The following is a 23,755-nucleotide window of genomic DNA, read 5'->3' on the forward strand; positions in this document are numbered from 1 at the left end:
TGAATCAAAAAGCAAAATGTTAAAAAAGCCTAAGGCTACAGTTGAGTTTTAATTTCAATATTTTATATGCGCTAGAATATTCCACAGGGTGTTCCAAATGAGTAAAAAACACACTATCATTGTTGCACCCGGTATGCACCTGTTTAGCAATAATATTATTACATCGATATTCTTGAAGAACAACGCTATAATACACTAAAAATATCACTAAAATCGTACAACAGGTTTAGGAAATACGAGACATCAAAAATGTCCTATTTTTAAGGTGGTGCGTTAATTTTGATGCTTAGTGTATAAGTTTGAGTACATAAAATAATTTTATGGTGATTTTAATTTCTCTTTACTGCTGCAGATGGCGTCTTACAAAAAGTGTGTTTTTACTGTAGGACACTTTGTGGAAAAAAAATTTCGGAAAGTTCAAAACGGATTCTATTTTAAAGAATCAAAAAGTAGATAATCAGCTTTTAAAATATGTACCGGGTGTCCCAATAAGAATGGCTCTCGGCCATATCTCAGGAACGGTTTATAGTAGAGCTTTGAAATAAAAAATTTTATAACAAAAGTTGCCTCAGGAGAAGCCTGGAAATTATTTTCATAATTGTGGGACCACCGCTAGAGGGCGTAATTGAATATCAAAAATAAAAAAATCTAAATTTTACTAAATTTTCCTAATGAATGGGCACTGGAAATCCGATTATTGTATTCTTCATCAAATTCTGCGCATATTTGATTTAACAAGTTTAACTCTACCCTTGCAAATAATAGGTGGGGGTGAGTGGGAACCTTGTTATGAAAAAATGGCTGTAAGTCCGGTTCTGCTAAATCAAATTTTGAAAACTTGGTCTTGTTGAAGACAGATCTTTTTCTTCAATGTAAGCGTGATAATTTTGAACCATCCTAATAAGTAATAAGCCAGCTGGGAGGCGTTATTTAATTTTTTTCAGAAATCTAGTTGTCTTTGGAAAATATTAAATACAAGTATGCATTTTTAATCATACTTTATAAAATTAGATTAAATTAGCAATAGAATAGCGAAAACCGCATGTCGATATCTTTTGTCTATCTCAAGATATCTCGAGAAATGTGTAAATTTTATACATAACTGTTACTATCACCGGTAAACTAAGTTAATGAAAAGTAGTGTGCTGTGGAAAAAAACAAAATAACATTTTCCAGATGTCAACGTATAAAAATATAATTAATTAAAACAACAATATAAAGAGAAACAATACTATTAAAATTAAATATAACACAGAACAAAAAGAACTACTTAGTGACGATCTAAATATTCAAATTGTTGCCCATCATACACTACTCTAGAATACATTATCCAGAGAATACTAAACGCCATTCAAAGCATATCGAGAGCAGAAATTGAGACTGCTGTTCAATCTACTCTTGAAAGAGTAAATGTTTGCAACGAAAATGATGGGTAAAAATTTGAACGTTTATGTCATCACTAAATAGTTGTTTTTATTTCTTTGTAATAGGGCTTTTCAACGCTTCTCATTTGTTTCGAGCCTCTGTCATATGCCGTATAATCCGTGTATAATATTAATATACGAGATATGAACGAGGCTCGAAACAAATGAGAAGCGTTGAAAAGACCTAATATACGTTGACAGCTGGAAAATGTTTCTTTGTTGTTTCCATAGCACACTACTTTTAATGAATTATTTCGTTTACCGGTGACAGTAACAGTTATGTTTTTAAATTTACACGTTTTGTAAGATATCTCGAGATAGAAAAAAGGTATTAACATGCGGTTTTCGCTATTCTGTTGCTAATTTTGTCTAATTTTGTAATATGGTATTAAAAATGCATGTTTGTATTTAATATTTTCCAAGGAACACTAGATTTCTGAAAAAAATTAAATAACGCCTTCTAGCTGGCATATTACTCAGTAAGTTGGTTCGAAATCATAACTTTTACATTGACAAAAAAGATCTGTCTTCAACAAGACCAAGTTTGCAAAATTTGATTAAGCAGAACCGGACTCACAGCCAGTTTTTCATAACAAGGTTCCCACTCACCCCCACCCCTTATTTCCAAAGGTAGACCTAAATTTGTCAAATCAAATATGCGTAGAATTTTATGAAGAATACGACGATCGGATTTCCAGTGCCCCTTCATTAGGAAAATTTTGTAAAATTTAGATTTTTTAATTTTTGATATTCAATTACGCCCTCTAGCGGTGGTCCCACAATTATGGAAATAATTTCCAGGCTTCTCCTGAGGCAACTTTTGTTATAAAATTTTTTATTTCAAAGCTCTACTGTAAACGGTTCCTGAGATATGGCCGAGAGCCATTCTTATTGGGACACCCGGTACATAATGGGTCAACTAGATTCGGAGAAAAGTATCCTAAAAGAAATCGAAAAAGCGACCATGATAGGTGAATGGCAAATTTTGGTCATTCTTTATATTTTTGAAGTCGCTGAATCCGAATAAGTTTATTTTTATCTGGAATTGGTGGAACATGTTCAAAAATCAAATTTTATGCAAAAATGCTAAAAATCAATTTTGATGATTTTTCATAATACCTCGCTGTATCTTTGGTGGCTGTAAATATTTCCTTTTGAAAATTCTACTGTATGATCTTTAAAGTATTTATATAACAACGAGCTTTGTCCAAAGTGTTTAAATAAATTAAAAGAGGATTTGTCAATTTTTAAACATTTTGTCGTCAGCTTTCGTTTGTTTCATGTTTAATTAAAAAAGTTAAGTGACAAAATTTTGTTTTATAATTTTAACCAACACATCAATAAAGCATAATTTATGAAGAAGTTTCGTGGAAAATTTCAAGTCAAAACATGCAACAGGAAAAAAGTTATGTGACTTTTAGACGAGTGGTACTCCCCCCAAAAAACGCTTATTTCTCGAGATACTAACCACGTTGTGGTGAATGGCTAATTTTGGTCTTACTTAATGTTTTTGATGGTGCTGAATACGAAAATGAGGTTTATTTTGAATTTAGATAGGGGAGCATTGTTAAAATCGCAATTTTAATCTAAAAATAAAAAAAAATGAAATTACGTTTTTCTTAAAATTAAAAGTTGCGCCAATTTTTTTGTATTAAAATTTTTATTCTTTGTACCCTATATTTTGACATAAACTTGATTAAAAAGCTAAATTTCAAATTTTGTCACTCAACTTTTGCGATTAAACTTTGCAATTCAGGAATCTGCACCTTTTACTTTAAGCAATTCATAACTTTTATTATAATAAGACAGAAAGATTGAAACAGGTACCATTGTCAGAAAGGTAAGGAATATATACTATAAAAATTTCAGAAAAAAATATTAAAACGGAACAGAGTTGTAGCGAATTAAACGCAAAAAAACGTGATTTCATTTTTTTTTATTTTTAGTAAAAAATTGCGATTTTTCCAATGTTCCCCCACGTAGAATGCAAAATAAACCTAATTTTCGTTTTCAGCAACATCAAAAACAAACAGTATGACCAAAATTAGCCATTCACCGCACCGTGGTCATCACACCACACAGTATCTCCAGAGATAAGCATTTTTGGGGTGTGCCGCTCATCTATAAAGTCACATATTTTTTTGTATTGCATATTTTGACTTAAAATTTCTATTATTCTATTATTTGATAATAATAGAACAAATCATGGAGTTTAAATATCTAGGCATCACACTATGCAGCTACGGAAAGCTCGAAACAGAAGTGGAAGATCAGGTGAATAAAGCAAACAGAGCCGCAGGTTGCCTGAATGAAACAATATGGAGAAATAAAAACATCGGAAAAGAAGTGAAAGGCAGAATTTACAAAACAGTCATCAGACCAATAATGACATACGCGGCAGAAACACGACCTGATACAGAAAGGACAAAAAGAATGCTAGAAACAGCAGAGATGAAACATTGCGAAAAATCGATGGTAAGACGATGTGGGATAGGGCTAGAAGTGCAGATATACGAAGGAGATGCAAGGTGGACAACATTAATAACTGGGTGAAAAGCAGAAGAGTAGAATGGAACGACTACATAAGCCGAATGACAACAAATAGAGTAGTAAGGACGGCGAGAGACGGTTCCCCAATAGGAAGACGATCAGTGGGAAGACCACGAAAAAGATGGAATGACAACTTACTGGAGGCACATTGAAAAACAGACAGAGTAATGTCTATATAAAAAGAAGAAGAAGACTTAAAATTTTCCAGAAATCTTCTTTATGGATTATATTTTATTGCTGTGTTGGTTAAAATTATAAACTAAAAAATTTGCAACTCAATTTTTTTAAGTAAACACGAAACTAACGAAATCTGATGACAAAATGTTTAGAAATTAACAACTCCTTTTTTGATTTGTTTAAACATTTTGGACAAAGCTCGTTGTTATCTAAATACTTAAAGAGATAGCGGTAGCGACGTTTCTGGACGTGGAGGGAGCGTTTAATAACGTCTCCTTCGAGTCTGTAACGGAAGCGCTTAAAAGGAGAGGAGTTTCTGCCTTCATATGCGAGTGGACAAAGGCGACCTTAGCAAACAGGATCATGGTGTCCTCGTTAGGTGAAGCCACCATTGAAGCGAAGGCAGTAAGCGGCTGCCCACAAGGAGGAGTTCTATCCCCATTACTGTGGGCTACGCTTATGGACGACCTACTTAACACGCTGTCCAGGGAGGGTTTTTACTGTCTGGGATATGCGGACGACTTGGTAATTGTAGTTCGAGGACGCTTTACCAAAGTAATTTCAGAGAGACTTCAAGTCGCTCTGAGGATGGTGGACAGCTGGTGTGAGGAAGAAGGACTGAAGGTTAACCCTCAAAAAACATCCGTTGTTCCCTTCACCAGGAAAAGAGCACTGCAAGGCTTACAGCCAATAGCGCTCAAGGGAGTAGAAATCCCATTCACAAGTCAGGCCAAGTACTTAGGGGTAATATTCGACCAGAGGCTGACATGGAATGCACACATTCAAAAAGTCACACAGAAGGCCATTATGACCCTGAACAGATGTAGACGAATGTGTGGTAAGAATTGGGGGTTAAATCCTAAAATGAACCTCTGGTTATACACAAGGGTTATAAGGTCCATGCTAACTTACGGTTCAGTAGCGTGGTGGAACAAAACGCAACAGTCCGGGGCGATTCGATTGCTCAGTAGCACACAAATACTTGCATGCTTGAGTGTTACGGGAGCCATGAGAACAGCCCCAACGTACGCGCTAGAAGTTCTACTAAACCTACCACCTCTACATATATACATACAGAGTGAAGCCAGATCAACAGTACATCGGTTGATCCAGGGCCAAGCTCCAATAAGTATGATGCAGGGAACTGATAACTTAAGGCTATACCAGGACATAAGTCACAATACCAAAAAGAGAGGACTGGGAAACTGGTCCGCCGATAACGGCAAACTCAATATGGTATACGGACGGCTCCAAAAACGATATAGGTACAGGGGCTGGAATATATGGCTTAAAACCAATGACGGAAGTCCGGGTATGTCTAGGGACATATGCGACCGTATTTCAAGCCGAAGTAGCTGCTATACAAAGGTGCGCTATGGAACTAATCAGTCGAAATCTAGATAACGACTCCATCGTTATCTATTCGGATAGTCAAGCGGCTCTGAAGGCACTCAGTTCGGTACAGGTCGATTCATGGCTGGTATGGAACTGTTTGAGTGTCCTCTCTCAGGTGGGAAGTCGAAACAGATTGACACTTGCCTGGGTTCCGGGACATAAGGGTCATCGTGGCAACGAGAAGGCCGATGAATTGGCCCGAGAAGGCGCATCTACGCCACTGGTTGGTCCGGAACCCGTCTTTGGAATCGCAAATACGATAAAAAGAGCAGCTATACAAAAATGGGCGCAACAGAAGTCTCTTGAATGGTGGAACAACTCCCCAGGACAGAGGCAGGCCAAACAGTTCATCAAAGGACATTCGGCTAAATTTACAACAGACTTACTTTCGCGCAGTCGAAGCACTGTCAGAATGATAGTGGGTCTGCTGACTGGACACTGTAGACTCAATAGACACTTGAGTCTCATAGGCCTGACAGAAGAGGACACCTGTCGGTTCTGTCTGGAAGAAGAGGAAACCGCTCTACACGTTCTGTGTCATTGCGAAGGTCTCGCACGAGTGCGGTTTCTAGAACTCGGTGAGGAAAAACCGGAAGCACCAGGCTACATGAAAAGGCACTATCAAGGCTGTTAAGTCTCATTAAGAGGACTAAGCTAGATGAAGTGCTTTAAAAGAAAGGGGAAACACAATAGATCTACTAAGGTCGCAGTGTATCAGGCTCTATTGGCCGCCCCATTTTCTACATTCTACATTCTACATTATATCTAAGTACTTTAGAAATGACACAGTAAAATCTTCAAAAGGAAATATTTACAGCGACCAAAGATACAGCGAGGAAAATTTGAAAAATTATCAAAAGTGATTTTTCGCATTTTTACATAAAAGGGCCTAGCCGGGTAAGATGATGAAAAGTGCCCCCAACTCGATTCGAATTCCATATATGTCACTGTTTTGCACATATAGAGAAACTCACTCTCTGAAATTTATAGCCCCCTAAGTGGTCACGTGACCCACCTAGAGCCTAATTAGGATTTTTATGTTTTTATTTTTTATCTCAGCCGCATCGAGAACTAGCGAAACACTTTAAATAAAAAAGTTGTAAGCTTTAAAAAGTTCTGCCCGAAAAAAATTTTTTTTTAATTTTTAGCGGGAAATTTAAATTTTAGAATTATTTTAAAATTTTAAATGAGTATAAAAAAATAACTAAGAAATTCGTTTTCACGAAAAAAATATATAACGTGTATTTTTGCATTTTTTTTTCAAATTTTTAAACACACCTTTAAAAATTTTTAAAACCGCATTTTTTCGGTTTTTTTTTCGTTTTTTGATATAATTTTATACATAAATTTTTTCAAAAAAGGTAACACCGTCACTAGAATAGGTAAAAAACTGAAAAATAATTGGGGTTTACTTAATAAAAATTTTTTGTAATGCCATCCATTTTCAAGATACAGGGCGTTGAAGAAAACAAAATTTTACACTTTTTTTACGATTTTGCCGAAACTACTGGGAACATTGTAATAAAACTTAGCGAGTTTTAAGAGGTAGTTGTTGTGCATTTTTTGACATACAATTAAGAATTTTATATTTATCACTGGCGCGCATAAGGGTAATGGTCTGGAACTTTTTAAAGAAAAAAGATAGTACGCCACTGACATATTTCAAATTAACAATCGTTTTTTAATTCCTCGTTCAATTTGTGACAAAAAAATCTATCTTCCTATTTTTTCATACGACGCACCATTTTTATTCAAAAAATAAAACATCTTAACCCTTACAAAGTATTCGAACTTCTATTGGTAGGGGAGCAAAGTATGCTAAATGTGCAGTCACTCGAGCGCTATGGGGACCTATTCGGTTGTGAAGAGTGGGTTCTAAAAGCAAAAAAAGTTAAGTAAAATTTTCCATTTCAGTGGGCGCTTGCTATTTTTTAATTTAATTTTCCATTTCCAACAATCGTTTTTTCCGATTATAACGCCATCTATCCATAATTCGAAATAATGTTTCGAATAATAGTTACTTATTTTTAGGTAAGGACTCCAAATCTACAATAAAAAATGAGGGCTCCTATTTAAGATTTTAAAGTAACCCCCACCCCACCTCCGTGGGGGGTCGTCTTTGGTGCCATTCGATAGATTTTTCAAAAATATTAAATAAGTGTATTTTACAGTTTTTCGATCTGATGTTCATTTCGCGAAATATCGCGGGATTCGTAATTAAAATGTTAAATTTAACCCCCACCCCTCTCCGTGGGAAGTCGTGTTTGGTATCATTCGATAGATTTTTAAAAAGTATTGAGCACATATCTTTTAGTTTTTCGATCTGTCATTCATTTCGCGAAATATTCGCTTTTTTCTTGTGAAACTTTGGGACTCACCCATTTCCTTACGCCCGGCTCAAATCGTCAGATTTTTGAAGTTATACTTCTTTACCAGCGATAAAGGGTAAATTTTTATATGGGAAAACCTAGCGACCGGGCGCATGCGCGTTATAACTTTGTTCTGGTTGGATGTTCAAATGACATGTCAAAAATTATTCAATATGGTGGCTGTGGCACAGCTGTAGTTAGATTATTTATGGTTGTTGCGTTTTAAAATTTGTGTGAAAAGAAACAACAAACAAAAGTTAGTTAATAGTTATACTGCCTTTTTAAATAGTTTTCATATACCTATATTTTTGGACTTTTGGACTATTTTGGACAAGGAAAACTCATTCTAATTTGGTAAGTACCTAGTTTTTATTATAATCATATTGTAATTATACATTTGGATTAGGTTGAAATACATACATTTATTTTCTCAAGAATGCGGATTTTAGAGAGAAATCCCAAATTAGGTTCGATTTTTATTTTTAAATTATGATTTTTTGGCGTAGATTTATTTATCTAGTAGGTATGTAATGCTTTGATTTACATACTTAATTTGATTACCAACAAAAGTTCTATCAATCTTCATCTAATATATTGTTTTCTTACTGTTTTGTTATATTTTTATATTTTCTTCCACAAAATTTAAACTACATAATTTTCAAAACAATTGTCAAACAGTAAAACGTTCAGTTACCGTATTTTTCCACATGATAAATAATGTGCGATTGGACGAGTGAGTCTACGCTTCGATTACGAGTCAAAGCGGCACGAAATTCAAGGGTTCAATTCCCGATGCAAGTTTTATTTTTTTATTTTTTTATGCATATTATGATTGTAAGTATATTTGTTATATAATTTTTTTTTTCAGCAAATGCGTATTTAAAATTTTTGCCAACAATTATTATCGTCCAGAAATCATTTTTTCTTTGTGGCATTTTTCAATGTGTTTGTGTGCGTTTTATTCTTTTATTTTTTTAAATGTTTGGTATAGTCTTAAAAATCACATAATATGTAGTAGAAGTATAACTTCTTACGTGCGTACAAAGTACACACACATTCTTTTTTTGAAATATACACTCCTTTCCATGTACTTAACTTACCTTATCTTAATCTGACAATTTCGAGTTTTTTTAAGGATAGAGTTTTTTTTCGAGCCCCCCTTAACGAACTCCCCTGTGTTAAGAGCCAATATATGGTAGAGGTACATCTGCAGGGTACCAGGTTTCTCCCCATATGATAATCTGACGCGCTCGAGTAACTGCAAAAATCCCCGCTTGGGCTCCCCTACCATATGAAATAAAATACTACTAAGTTTCTACATCTACATAAACTCGTACATCCATTATAAAAACTAATTCGAATACTTTGGAATCGTTAAGATATTTTATTTTTTGCAGCAAAACAGCGCCTCGTATGAAAAAATGAGAAAATAGTTTTTTATGGAAAATTGAACGAGGAATTCAAAAATGATTGTTAATTTGAAATATGTCAGTGGCGTACTATCTTTTTTTCTTTGAAAAGCTTAGACTTTAGACCATTACTCCTAAGCGCGCCAATGATTAATATCAAATCCTTAATTGTATGTCAAAACATGCACAATAACTACCTCTTAAAACCCGCCAAGTTTTATTACAATGTTGCCAGTGGTTTCGGCAAAATCGTAAAAAATGTGTAAAATTTTGTTTTATTCAACGCCCTGTATCTTGAAAATGGATGGCGTTACAAAAAAATTTTATTAAGCAAACCACAATTATTTTTCAGTTTGTTACCTACTCCGGTGACGGTGTTACCTTTTTTGAAAAACAAGTATAAAATTGTATCAAAAAACGAAAAAAAAACCGAAAAAATGCGGTATTTTTAAAGGTGCGTTTCACCAATTTTAAAAATTTGAAAAAATCCAGGGTCAAACATTATGCACAAATACACGTTATATATTTTTTTCGTGAAAACGAATGTCTTAGTTATTTTTTTATACTCATTTAAAATTTTAAAATAGTTCTAAAATTTAAATTTCCCGCCAAAAATTAAAAAAAAAATTTCGGACAGAACTTTTTAAAGCTTACAACTTTTTTATTTAAAGTTTTTTGCTAGTTCTTGATGCCGCTGAGATAAAAAATAAAAACATAAAAACCCGAATTAGGCTCTAGGTGGGTCACATGACCACCTAGGGGGCTAAAAATTTCAGAAAGTTAGTTTTACTATTTATGCTAAACGGTGACCTATATGGAATTCGAATCGAGTTGGGGGCACTTTTCATCATCTTACCCGGCTAGGCCCTTTGATTTTTGGACATGTTCCACTAATTTTAGATAAAAATAAACTTCATATTCAGATTCAACGACCTCGAAAACATAAAAAATCACCAATTGGTTATTCGCCTTAAAGTTGATTTTCGTAACTACACCCGTAATTTTAGGGGTTGCTGCCGCTCGCCTAATATCTGTCTATCAGTCTCTCAACACAACTCCTTCTTCATTCGACCAGATAGAAGGACAAAAAATAAGGTGTCGAATGAAAGCTTATAACCCAAGGAAGGTATTAAAAGTGAGAAATTTGACCACGGATTTCTGGTTCCAGAGTTACAACCAGAAGTACTGTTTTACAGTCGCCAAAATAGTACAAGCGATATATTATTTGACGCATCATAGCAAGACGAGAACAAATTACCAGAGAACGGCAGTTCTCGCCAGTGGCGCACACCCACACCCTCCTACACGCGTCACTATATACACGAAATTTTCGATTTTCTAAATCTGACTGAATTGAAAATTGGGCCAATTCCCATCTTTAAGTTCAGGAAAAGACTCACCCATTCATATGTCAACCATCCATTTTGGTCCAAGGATGTGGATTTTACGGCCCTTCCTATTTAGGGTCTGTTTTTCGTTCTCGTCCCCAAAACTCCCAAAAACTTCAAAAATTTAAGTCCGACCTTTGCGGCTTATAATATTACTGATCATTACCTTTCCAACGCATGTCTAATTTTGAAAATCGGTTATACCATTCAAAAGTTACCGAGCTCAGAAGTATGACTCAATTTTTATTTAAAAAGTGGAAAATGTTTGTGGATATGTATGTAGGTGTGTCGAAAAGTTACACCGATTTGAATTTTTTCTTCTGTGTTTGAAGAGGGGGTTAGGGCCGATTCAGAACCGGTGTAGTTTGTGACTTTTGACCACCCATAAGCCAGATAGGATTTGGTAAGTACAAAACGGCATATTTTTTGGGGGTATATTCGGTTCAAGAAGAGACAGGAGAACAGCAAATACACCAATTCAATAGTGTTGAGTTAAGCTTTCAAATGGTGTCTAAGCCGTCAGGATCAGACATACACACGGCTCAGTATAGCCGAAAAACTGAAAAAGTAAACTGAAAATTTTGGTTTTTCGACAATTACTAAAAATTTCAACCTACGAATTGCGCCAATAACTGAGCGCTTGTAGAAGGACTCTAGACCTAGACGAATCTAACGGTGCATACCTCATATCCGGGAAAATTCGAATTTTTAAGTTATAGGTTTCATAAGTATGATCAAATCTATTTCCTATGGGAAAAACGGTTTCTCAAGCTCAATAATTCCTGTAATAGCTTCAGTTATCATAATTGACCTTACATCCATCAGATACAACTGGTCAATACGTTTCAAACTTATGTTTATTGATCAAAATCGGTTAAGCCGTTTAGAAGTTACTAAGCTGCAAAATTATAATCCAATTAACGATTATTCCCGAAATGGTTTATGTAGTTGTAGTGGTTACGACGCTAAATTTGATCTGGCAAAGGGCAATTCGAGTTCATTTACCGGCCATCTCAATATTTTTTTCAATCTATTTCGAATAGAAAAAAGTCTAGTGTACATTCGATGGACACTAGATCATTTGGGAGATAATGCAACAAAGGTGACCATTTATAAAGCTTAACGTGTAATCGAGCAACATTGCATTCAACTTCATACATTTAATTTATAAATAACTTTGAAAAACTCCTGATACAAGAATAAAAAACCGTTAAACGCCGTAAAAATGAGTGGCGCATACAATATTCCAGCTACAAAAGATCTGATATGAATATTACGTGGAGCGAAAATGTATTTTCATTTTGATGCAAAACAAAATTCTAGTTTTATTTTAAAAGATTTTTCCATAATATTTGCTAAATTTGAAGTAAACGCGCCACAAAAGAGTTTCAAAATTCAAACTGTATTAAAGTTACTCTTTTGTGGCGCGTTTACTTCAAATTTAGCAAATATTATGGAAAGATCTTTTAAAATAAAACTAGAATTTTGTTTTGCATCAAAATGAAAATACATTTTCGCGCCACGTAATATTCATATCAGATTTTTTGTAGCTGAAATATTGTATGCGCCACTCATTTTTACGGCGTTTAGCGGTTTTTTGTTCTTGTAATATATACTTCCGGATTTTATCTCTTCCGGTTAAAAAGTTGCAACCGGAAGTATCACATTACAATGGCAGAAATAATGCGTAATATATTAATCGACGCGTTTTGAAAGACAAGCTGAAATATTTAGTTTTGATATCAGTTCCGGTTAAAAATTTATGACCGGAAGTTTGGCAAAAACGACTCAAAATTAGTGAAATCGTATATCAACTTCACGAAGTGTTCAAATATCGACTTCCGGTCACGTTGGGTGAAAACCTAGGATTTACGAAGTCCAACTGCCTGTTTATCATAATATTATTGAATAAAAGCTTGATAATTTTTTTATGATTAATCGGCGATTCTTGGTGATTATTGAGGACCCTCTTCATTTAAAATTTGCTGTAAATGGTACCGGATGGTACCCTTGAATCGGTATCGAACCGAGTACCGAGCAATAGTGTAGCTACACCCTTAAAGTCTGAAACTCATTTTTACGTCAACTTCACAGTATAACTTTAACAACGTAACTCTCGCGTATATGTATATGATGAAAGCTCTAAAATATTCATTATACACCATCAACGTATGGAATTAATAATTTGCACTACTCGCAGTATTTACAAAATATGGCTGAATTTATAACCCCCAATTTCGTAGTAAATAATTTAATTTGTTGTGTGTTATTGCGTTCCATTAGACTAATTGAAAATCATCATTTTATTTGTTGTTCTAATTCCGCCAATCATTTATTTTATGGAGCAGTTATAATTGTAATATATTTTAATGACAGCACACAATTGTTTTTTTAATAAATCGTTTCATTGTTTTGTGTCATTTCATTTTTTAGTTGATATTATCATCAATATTTGATATTATCTTCCCCTTGTTCAATGCCTACACCAAACCGATTTTTGAGGAAACATTAAATAATGGCTTAACAATCAACGCAAAGAAAATAAATTGTATGGTAGTTTTTTTTATGGCATAGACTTGGGTGTCATTTAGCCAGTCACAACTTTTTTTTTCTGTTCATACATGCATAAGGAAGGCAATGAGGTCCTTAGAGTTCCATAGCAAACTCTTCTACAGCTCTCTACTCAGTTCAAAAGCTGGCCGCTATGGACTGTCCAAGTTGCTCACCACATTTTCCATTATGTATCTTCTTCTTCTTCTTTTTTCATATGTACATAATATACCAAATTATCAGGATTAATAAGTTTAAAGGTTAATTTTAGTTTCACAGATAAATTTCATTAAACAATCATATATGTTCTTGCTGTTCAGAGACAATAGATAGGATACATTGAAAGGTGGAAAAACATTACATTTTATTAAATCTTGGATTAAATTATATGTGCATGGAATATATTTTGCGCACTCAAAGAAAGTATGATGTAAGTCACCAACCTTCTGACATTCTGTACAAAGATTTGAATCAAAAACTTTAATTCTTGCTAGATGTAGAGGGAAACATGCATGTCCAAACTTCATTCTAATTAATGTTGTTATATATCTTCGAGGTACTACATAATTTTTAAACCAATATATATTTGGAACAGAAGGTTGAATCAGTGAATACTGAGATTTGGATTGTTTACAAAGATCTCGCCATGATTGACTCCACTGATTTTTAACTCGATGCTTAATAGTGTTAACTAAGTCAGATATGCAAAACTTACGATTATGTGAAGTACCATATTCAATAGCTTTTTTAGCCAAACTATCAACATATTCATTATGCGTTAGTCCTATATGAGCCTTAACCCATAAAAAGTTCACTCTCCTTTTATTTTTATGAATTTCAAAAAGGATTTTCTTAATTAGTGGGATATAAATATTTGAATTGTTATTGGGAAAATCTATAGTTTGAATAGCAAGAAGAACAGAGAGTGAATCGGAAATAATTGTTGCAGATATATCTTCTGATTCTTTAAAATACTGCAGGGCCTCATAAATTGCTATGGCTTCAGTACTGAAGATAGAAAAATCATGGCCTAACTTAAATATTTTTTCTGTTTTAGTAGCAGGTATGAAAAAGGCACATCCAGTGCCAACTAACGTCTTAGATGCATCTGTATATATATTTATAGAATCTGGCCAATTATCTAAGAATGTTCTTAAGATGTTAGAGCTAATATTACTGTTTTCATGGTAACTTGGTTTTACTAATTTAACTGTATGTAAAAAAGAATGAAAATCTTCAAGTCCAAAACTATCAATCATGTTAAAATCACAGTCAAAATTTAACAGATCTCGAAAAGCCTCGCAAAGTGGAGGAGAGTTCTTTAGTTTCCAGTATTTATTAGTTAAATCCGCTACATTCAGCTTGTTAATATTTTGGTAAAGACCGATATTTAGGTAACGAATTTTCATTAGAAATTTCTGGCTGAGATATTTCCTTCTATAATTGAGTGGAATTTCTAAAGCTTCTACATGTAAAGCTTTATTTGGAGTTGATTTCATAGCTCCCAAACAGATACGGAGTCCTAAGTTCTGTACAACGTCTACTTTGTTTAAAATATGTTTAGAAGCTGAGCCATATATAATACTACCATAATCAATTATAGATCTAATATATGATCGATAGAAAAGCAAGGAAGTTTCAACATCAGCTCCCCACCAAATCCTTGAAACTGATTTAAGAAAATTTAGACCCTTATTACATCGATTTATCATAAAGTCAATATGTAATTTCCAAGTCAATTTACGATCCAAAATCATTCCCAAATACTTAATGGAAGAAGCAAATGCGTAGTCGTAGCCATTAAGTTTTAAATTCTCTATTTTTGGGATATTATGTCGAGTGAAAATATAGACAGTAGATTTATTTTGAGCTATTTCGAATCCGTTTTGATTGAACCATAAATTAACACAACATTGAATTCGTCCTAAGGTTTGAACCGAGTTATCATAAGTTTTGGCCTGTGAATACAGGAGAAAATCATCAGCATATTGTATTATTTGAAATTTAAAAATGTCAGTAGGGACTTTATGCAAATCCGCAGTATACATATTAAACAAAAGGGGACTCAATACTGATCCCTGTGGTAGTCCTAAATTATTATATCTAGGGCCTATCAGTTTATTATTATTAGTTCTTAGATATATCTTTCTGCAGGAATAAAAATTATAAAGGGCTTCAGCCAACTGAGGCGGTATATGAAAATGTTTTATCAATTTTTCCCTTAAAATGTCAAGACTGACATTGTCATATGCACTTTCAATGTCTAAGCATATAGTAGGTAAATAGGTGTTGTTGGAAAATGTGTTTTGAATATCTGTTACTAGTGTAGAAAGTGCGTCTAAAGTACCATATCCTTTTTTATAACCAAACTGAAAATCTGGAAGAAGTTTATTTTTTTCTACCCACCATTCCAACCTGTGTTTTATCATTCGTTCTAGAGTTTTCAACATACAGGACATAAGAGAAATCGGTCTATATGACAGCCAAATATGAGTTTTTACCTGGTTTTAATATTGGTAAAACAATTACATCGTGAAATTGATCAATAACTGATTTATTGCTGATTACACAATTAAAAATATCTAACATTAGAAGTTTGGCAATTTTAGGGAGATGTTGAATCATTGGATATTTAATATTATCAAATCCTGGACTCGTGTTATTTCGATTTTTTAGAACATATTCTAGTTCTGTAATATTAAAAGGTTCTAGTAAAAAATGGCTTTGCTTATCTGGAATATAATTATGAGTATTAGGTGGTTTAACAAATGGCGGAGCAATTTTATCAAAGATTTCATCCTCTAAGGTGTTATCCAAATTGTATGCATTTGGAATTGATTTTCTATTTAGTTTTCTGGCTTGCTTCCACAACGTTGTAGTTGGAGTATTTTTGTTTAGAGAAGACATAAAATCTTTCCAACTCTTTTTAGCTATCAATTTTAGATTCTTCTTAGTTTTAGCCATGCTAGCTTGACACTTTATATAATTATTAAAATTAGCATTTTTTTTATATTCTGTCAGTGCTTCTTGCCTTTCTTTAATAATTGTATCACATTCTGTATTCCACCAAGGTGGGGAACAACGAATTTTATTTTTAAAAGTTTTATATTGCGGGATTAAAATGTGCGCAGCATGATTCATACTATCTATTAGAAAGCTATATTTATCAGATGTACTGTCCGTTTCGTAAACACTATTAAAAAAATTTTCAACTGATGTTGTGTATAGAGGCTTTTCTAATGTTCCACTTACTTCTGGGTATAAACTCTTCAGTTGTAGTACTATCTAATATTTCCATATTGATAATAAAATGATTAGAGCCTAGTGTGTCAGAATGTATGTACCAGTGGATTTTATTAGCTATGTCAGGAGTAACAAAAGTTACATCAATTGCTGAACTATTTTGATCTGGTCGAGTAAGAACAGTAGGCTCGCCATTATTTATTACGATAAGGTTGAGATCATCTGCAGTATTAATAAGCTGTGTTCCAACTGTGTCATTGTAACTAGATCCCCAAATAGTATGGTGAGCATTAAAATCTCCTCCTATAATTGCTGAATTATTAACTTGCGAGAAGATGTTTGTCCAATCATTTACTGAACTTTTACTTTTAGGTGGTCTATATATAGATAAAATATTCAAATCCTTTGTTTTATATTTAATTGTTACACCACAAACTTCTATTTCCGTAGTAAAATTAGAGTTTAAATTTAATTCACTAAAAGTAATTGAATTGTGGATGAGAATAGCTACACCACCGAAGCCATCATTTCTGTCTTTTCTAACCAAATTATAATTTTTAAAATGATAACTAATATCTTTTTTGAACCATGTTTCACTAATTAGGAGGATGTCTATACTTTTATTATTTAAATAATGCATTAAACTACCTTTGTTTGATATAGCAGATCTGGAATTCCACTGACTTATTTTTAAATTATGTTGTATTGAAATTATGAATTAATTATGAACTGTTCTACTTCTTTAATAATTATTTTGTTGTCTAAGGTTTTTATGTCTTCTACTGTATGAATATTTTTTAAAAAGTTTATTATAAATGTTGCTACAGATTTAGCTAGTTCAGTTTTATTTTCGATATTATTATTCGGTGTATAAGAATTAGTTGGCAAAGGTTGAGACGGTCCAAAAGTGAAGGGGAACATCGGTTTATGAGATGTTGATTCTAAAATAGGTGAATTTGCTTTTCTTTTCTTTCCTGAGTGTTCATTTGAATTATTTATATTAGAGTTTGATTGAGTCAAAAATTGAGATCTATTAATTTCTACAGTTGGCCGAGTCGGACCAAGATTTTTATCATTATCATTAATTGGTAGGGATGGAAATTCTTTTTCATTATTATTTAAACAAGAGAAAGAGTTGGGACTGATGAGTGCTGAAAAGGAGTTTTTACATATTAATCTAGCTTCCACAAAAGTAGTTTTTTGTTCTATCATAATATTCTTAATTTTCTTTTGTTTTTCATAAAATGGACATTTTTTTGATATTGTCACATGTTCGTTATTTTTGCAATGTATACAAAACATACTTTTTCGCAATGATGGTCTTTATTTTTAATTTCACCGCACTGTATACATAGTTTCTGTGTACTTCGGCATTGCCCTGAAACATGCCCAAATTTTAAACACTTATAACATTGAACAACTCGGCCACAAAACTGTTCAACAGAAAAATATACTCTATTAAAGGCAACATAATTCAGTAAAATATTGCCTTCAAAAGTTATAATTATAGTTTTTTTGTCCACATATTCAATTTTATCTTCTTTTTGTACCCTACGCTTAGTCCTATATATACTCAAAACATTAGAAGGAGTTTCGATGTTATCCATGAGATATTTCACATCATATCTAGTGTCAACGTCTTTCACCACACCTTTTATTTCTAGTAAATGACTAGGAATATATGCTTTCAAATTTTGTTCTTTAAGTGAGCTGTTATTGACGAGGTTATTTGCTTCTAACCGAGAAGTAAGCAAAACTTTTACATGGTTCCTACCTATACTTTTAATTTCTCGAACATTCGTTAATTTTAATTTTTTAAAAATAAGGTGCCCAGTCGTCATTGCATGTAATTTTCCCAAATTAAGATCATCACCAATCCTTTCAATGTAAACCCAAATATTATCAAGATTATACTTATCTGAATGCAAATTGAATTGTTTAATGTTCGGTCTCGCATTTTGTCCATCATCTTGCATATTCAATTCCATTTTACTAATAATATCACCATTATCCACAGTCACTCGCGTCAAAAGAGACGTCCCTGACTCACTTTTATCCCCCATTTAGGGGGAAATAAGTTTTAAACCACTATATACTGAAATGTTTTTGTTTATAAACACTAAATTAATTATTAACCACTACTTTATCTTCCAAAAAACACCAAAACTTTTATCTTTTACAGGAGCAGATCAAAATATCAACATCAACTTTGACAGTTATTTTGACAATGCTGTATGGTAGTTGGAAAAATTAATATCGAAAACTCTTATGGCGAACATGCTTATGGTTTCAGTATCAGCCATTTCGGTTCTAACAGAGGCGTTTTGATTCCAGTAGAGTTCACGTATTGTATTAATGTCGTTTGGATCCAGGTTCTTTTTTTGCAAGCATCCCATTAGCTGATCATGTTTGACTTTGTCAAAAGCCTTTTCATAGTCTATAAAGCACAAGTAGACATCTTTTTGTTGATCCCGACACTTTTGCATGAGCACAATGAAACTGAACAAAGCTTCTCGAGTGCCCATACCGTTTCGAAAGGGAGCGTTCAAGTATTACGTAACGCAATTTTGAAGATTTTTGACCCCCCTCCCCCCCATGTAACGCACCGTAACGTTTTTATGTACCACCCCTCCCCCTACCTAAACGTTACGTAACACCCAAGTCACCATTTGAACCTAAATGGAAAACTAGGGTGCGAAAAGTACCGGAATTATTATTTTAATCGCATTTGAGGTAATAATAAAAACTTACAATCATCATCCAGCCTCAAAAGTCTACTGCTGAACATAGGCCTCCTCCCCTTATTTCCAACCACGTCTATCCTGCGCCGCTCTCATCCAGTTTTATTTAGCTTTCTTACGTCGTCTGTCCATCTTGTAGGCGGTCAACCGGCGCTTCTCTTGGCCTCCATTCCAATAACCTTTTTGTCCATCGCCCATGTGTCATTCTCGCTATGTGTCCTGCCCATCTCCACTTCAAGTTAGCTATCCTTTTGATGACGTTAGTCACCTTTGTTCTTATCCTGATTTCTTCGTTTCTGATTTTGTCTCGCAGAGTTATTCCTAACATTGACCGCTCCATTCTTCTCTGCGTTACTCTTAGTTTGGTAGCCGAGGCTTTAGGTAAGGTAATTGTTTCTGATCCGTACGTCAAGACTGGGAGGACGCACTGATCAAATACCTTTCTCTTTAGGCGTATGAGCAACTCACTCTTAAAAGTTTCTCTCAGTTTTCCAAATGCTGCCCACCCAAGAACGATTCTTCTTTTTAGTTCATGTGTCTGGTTATCCCTGCCAATCGTAATTTCATGTCCCATGACATGAAATATGTCCAAGACTTCGAATAATAATATTTTATTACTAATTTTACATTTACATTTACATTTTTCCTGCTTGGCCCCATCCTTACATACATTTTTGGCTTCATCCTTTATTGTTCTTCTCATGCATTCTTCTATTTGATCTTCTTTAATAAAAACTTAAAATAAAATAACATATTTATCATTTCAATATTTTATTTTGCTTAGTAAAAATTTTTGTATAACAAATAATATACGATGTTGCCAGTAGTTTCGGAAAAATAGTGAAAAAATGTGTAAAACTTTTGGTTCTTCAACGCCCTGTATCGTGAAAATGCATGCCGTTACAAAAATTTTATACTAAGCAAACCCCAATTATTTTTCAGTTTTTCACCTATCTTAGAGATCGTGTTACCTTTTTCTGAAACACTTTGTATATATAAGAAGGCACTTATGGAATAAAATTATTTCTGTCCATGTTTTAATCAATTTTAAAAAACGCTGAGACCCGTAGATTTTCATATATAAAAATGTGTGCTTTTTAAACATAAATTTAAATGTACAGGGTGATTCATGCAAGACTACCGTAGTCCATAAGCTTTATTTTTTAACACCCTGTATATTTTTATATGTTTAAAAGCTGCTTAACAATCTGAATTTATGGTCTTTATGAATAATACAGGGTGATCATTTAAAATTATAATGTATGGAAACCACTTATGGAATAAAATTGTTTTTGTCATGTGTCATTATTTTAGAAAATTATAAAAAACGCTAGGATACGTCAACTTTTAAATTCAACTATGGACTATTTAAACATAAATTTGAATATACAGGGTGATTCACTCAAGTCTAGCATAGTCCATTATCTTTAATTTTAATTAAACACCATGTATATTTTTGTTTTTAGAAGCTGCTTAACAACCTCATCTCAAAAATGTGTATTATGTAGGGTCTATTATGAATAATGCAAGGTGAAATTTTGAAATTCACTTGAAATTTTTGAAATTTTGAAATCACACTTTAAATAAGGGTACTATTTTTTTTTAAATATCTATCAATTTTCTAAACTAAGTATCAATATAGTGGGTTTTGTATTTAATGCTTTTTATTTAAAGAAATTTTTAAATAATTTGAAAATTTGCGTATTTAAAACATTAATGAATACCTACTACAGAAAACGATTTCAGAAAACATACAAGATTTATGAACATGTAGTTCCCTTCTGCAACCTCTTAAATAACATCTGTATCTTTTAATCTTTTGTTGTGGAGACAGGTCCATCTAATTATTGGAAACAGATGTTACTGTGCTTCATCTGTGTTACAAATTTTAAGATTTTTTCACTTGAATAGGTACTTAATAATTGTCCTGTTGTCGGAACATGACCAGAGCGTGAGGGTGCAACATAATACATTTCAGGGGTCTATGTAAAACATAAAAGAAATTCCGTAGTTTTTTTTTCATTTAAGTTAAAAAAGAATCCACAAGGAAAAGTTTTCCTGTACTTGGCTGTATACCATGTAATACAAAAAATAGTAAATCCTTTATAAAAGGTATATATTTACCTTAAAAATATACCTTTTATAAAGGATTTACTAATTTTTTAAAAAAGAATGTTACGTAATGCGCTGTTCGAACCCCCCTCCCCCCATGTAACGCGCCGTAACGTTTTACAAGACCCCCCCTCCCCCCAAATTGCAGAATCTCTTGAAATTTGTCTTCGTTCTTAAGTGGTTTGTACGTTTCATTAGCACCCCATATATTTCTGTAAAATATCCAGGACCTGGCCCACCATCTAAGACGTTTTCTTTTCTTTTGATTCACTATAATTCGCAGCGAACAGCTGGTCTCAATTTTTTTTAAAGATTTTCATTACCACGATATAAAATGTTTGGACTAACTGCGTACTGAATGCAGCAAAACATGAAAGGTGTGAATGCAAACGTCATCATCATCATTTGGCTCTACAACTCTATGTGAGTCTTGGCCGCGTTTACTATTTCCTTCCATTGTTGTCGGTCCTGAGCAGCTATTTCCCATTGCTGTACTCCCATTTTGCGTAGATCACTGGCTACTGCATCCTTCCATCTCTTTCTTGGGCGACCAACTGACCTTTTTCCATCGGGCCTTTCCCAGAATGTGGCGTTTAGAAGTCTTTCGTCACTTAATCTTAGCACGTGACCCGCCCATCGTATTATGTTTGCTTTAATGTAGCGTACTATGTTTCCATCTCCATATATTGTCTGAAGTTCATCATTGTGTCTTCTTCTCCATTCTCCTGTTGTCTCTTCTCTACAAGGCCCATAGAGAGTCCGCAGTATCTTTCTTTCAAGTACCAGTAATTTTGTTGTTTCCCGCTGATTCAGAGTCCATGTTTCGCTTCCATACGTTAGTGTGGGACGAATTATTGTCTTATATACTCTTATTCTTGCTGGTCTTGAGAGTATTTTTGATTTAATTAGGGTCCTTGATGAGTAATATGCCCTGTTTCCTGCAATGATCCTGGCTGCCACGTCCTTTTCTTATTTATTTTCAGAGAATGCAAACGACGCTTTTTATTTTTCAATAGGTTTGTTCTAGAAAACAGTCAAACTAGTCAGAAACCGTCAGCAAACAGTTGGTCAATGAGAGAACATAATACAGTCACCACCAGTGCTATCCCCTCTACTAGCACTGGTCGACTATTCGCTGGTGGTTTAACACCGTTTGAAACTGATGCTAGAACAAACCTATTATTAACCCATTTAGCGCCAACGGTGCGAAAACGTACCATTATTTTGTAGAATTTTTCTTAACAATTCGTCTATTTTTTTTAAATCTTTGTATTTTTTAAGCAACCAGAAGATATAAGTGTAACTAAATTTAATTTTGTTTAATTTCCAAACTCATGTTTTCATCACAAAAATATTTTCTAAATGTCCGACATTTTCAATCCTTCGACACAACTTTATTTTTTCTGTAGTAATTTTATTGGCATAATACTTTTGTGGTCAAATAAATTAAAACATTATTTTTTTAACCTGTTTGTACATTAATTGTTATAAAAATAAAAATAAAAAATTTCTGAGTCATCAAATCTCGTGTTTGAAAATAATGGTTCGATAACGAACCGTTTACACCAGGGAAATAAGCCAAAAATATACCATGTTCGGGACACTTGAGCAGCCAGGTTGCAAATGGGTTTTTTGGGTACTATACACCTAATACATTATAAATACAAAAATGCCCGTCACAGTTTGGACGAGAAATTTAGTTATTAACAAATAAGGGTCAAAAATGAGACTTTTTTCGTTTAAATCGCTACAGGTAAAAATAGGGTAATTAAATGTCTTATTTATAATATTTTTCTTTTAGTAGATGAGCCAAGGTTTAAAATAGCGTTTTTTGAATTTTGGTCCGATTATTTGTAGTCGGAGAGATAGAAGCGGATTTTGTGCGTGATAAGTAATATGGAAAAACTATACGGGGATGTGTTGAATTAGTTGTGTACATGACTTTCACCAACGACCGGAAACCAGAGTTGGGGCCGAGGGTAGTTATAAGGGGTCAAAGTCGCGGATTTTATTATTTTTTTATGACGCTCATGATCGAGATAGTGCACCAAAATTTGGGAATAAGTAGGTCATGACGTAACTAAGTAAAATCTCCAGGGGTGGCACGCTGCGTGGCCGACAAAGGGGTGGGGCAGGGGTGAATACAAAAAATATAAGGGGTTTTTCTGCGACGTTCGTGATTGAGAGAGTGCACCAAAATTTGGGAATAAGTAGGTCATGACGTAACTAACTAAAATCTCCAGGGGTGGCACGCTGCGTGGCCGACAAAGGGGTGGGGCAGGGGTGAATACAAAAAATATAAGGGGTTTTTCTGCGACGTTCGTGATTGAGAGAGTGCACCAAAATTTGGGTATAAGTAGACCATGACATAGCTAAGTAAAATCCTCAGAGCCGGAA

General features: G+C 33.8%; 1 protein-coding gene across 2 annotated transcripts in view; it reads right to left on the bottom strand.

Moving 5' to 3' along the window:
• The window catches only part of LOC114326709 (protein-tyrosine sulfotransferase), a 921,489-nt gene that overhangs the window by 868,672 nt on the left and 29,062 nt on the right, over positions 1–23,755 (bottom strand). The gene's annotated exons all lie outside the window — the stretch shown is intronic.

Source organism: Diabrotica virgifera, chromosome 4, assembly GCF_917563875.1.
Source record: "Diabrotica virgifera virgifera chromosome 4, PGI_DIABVI_V3a".
NCBI lineage: Eukaryota > Metazoa > Arthropoda > Insecta > Coleoptera > Chrysomelidae > Diabrotica > Diabrotica virgifera.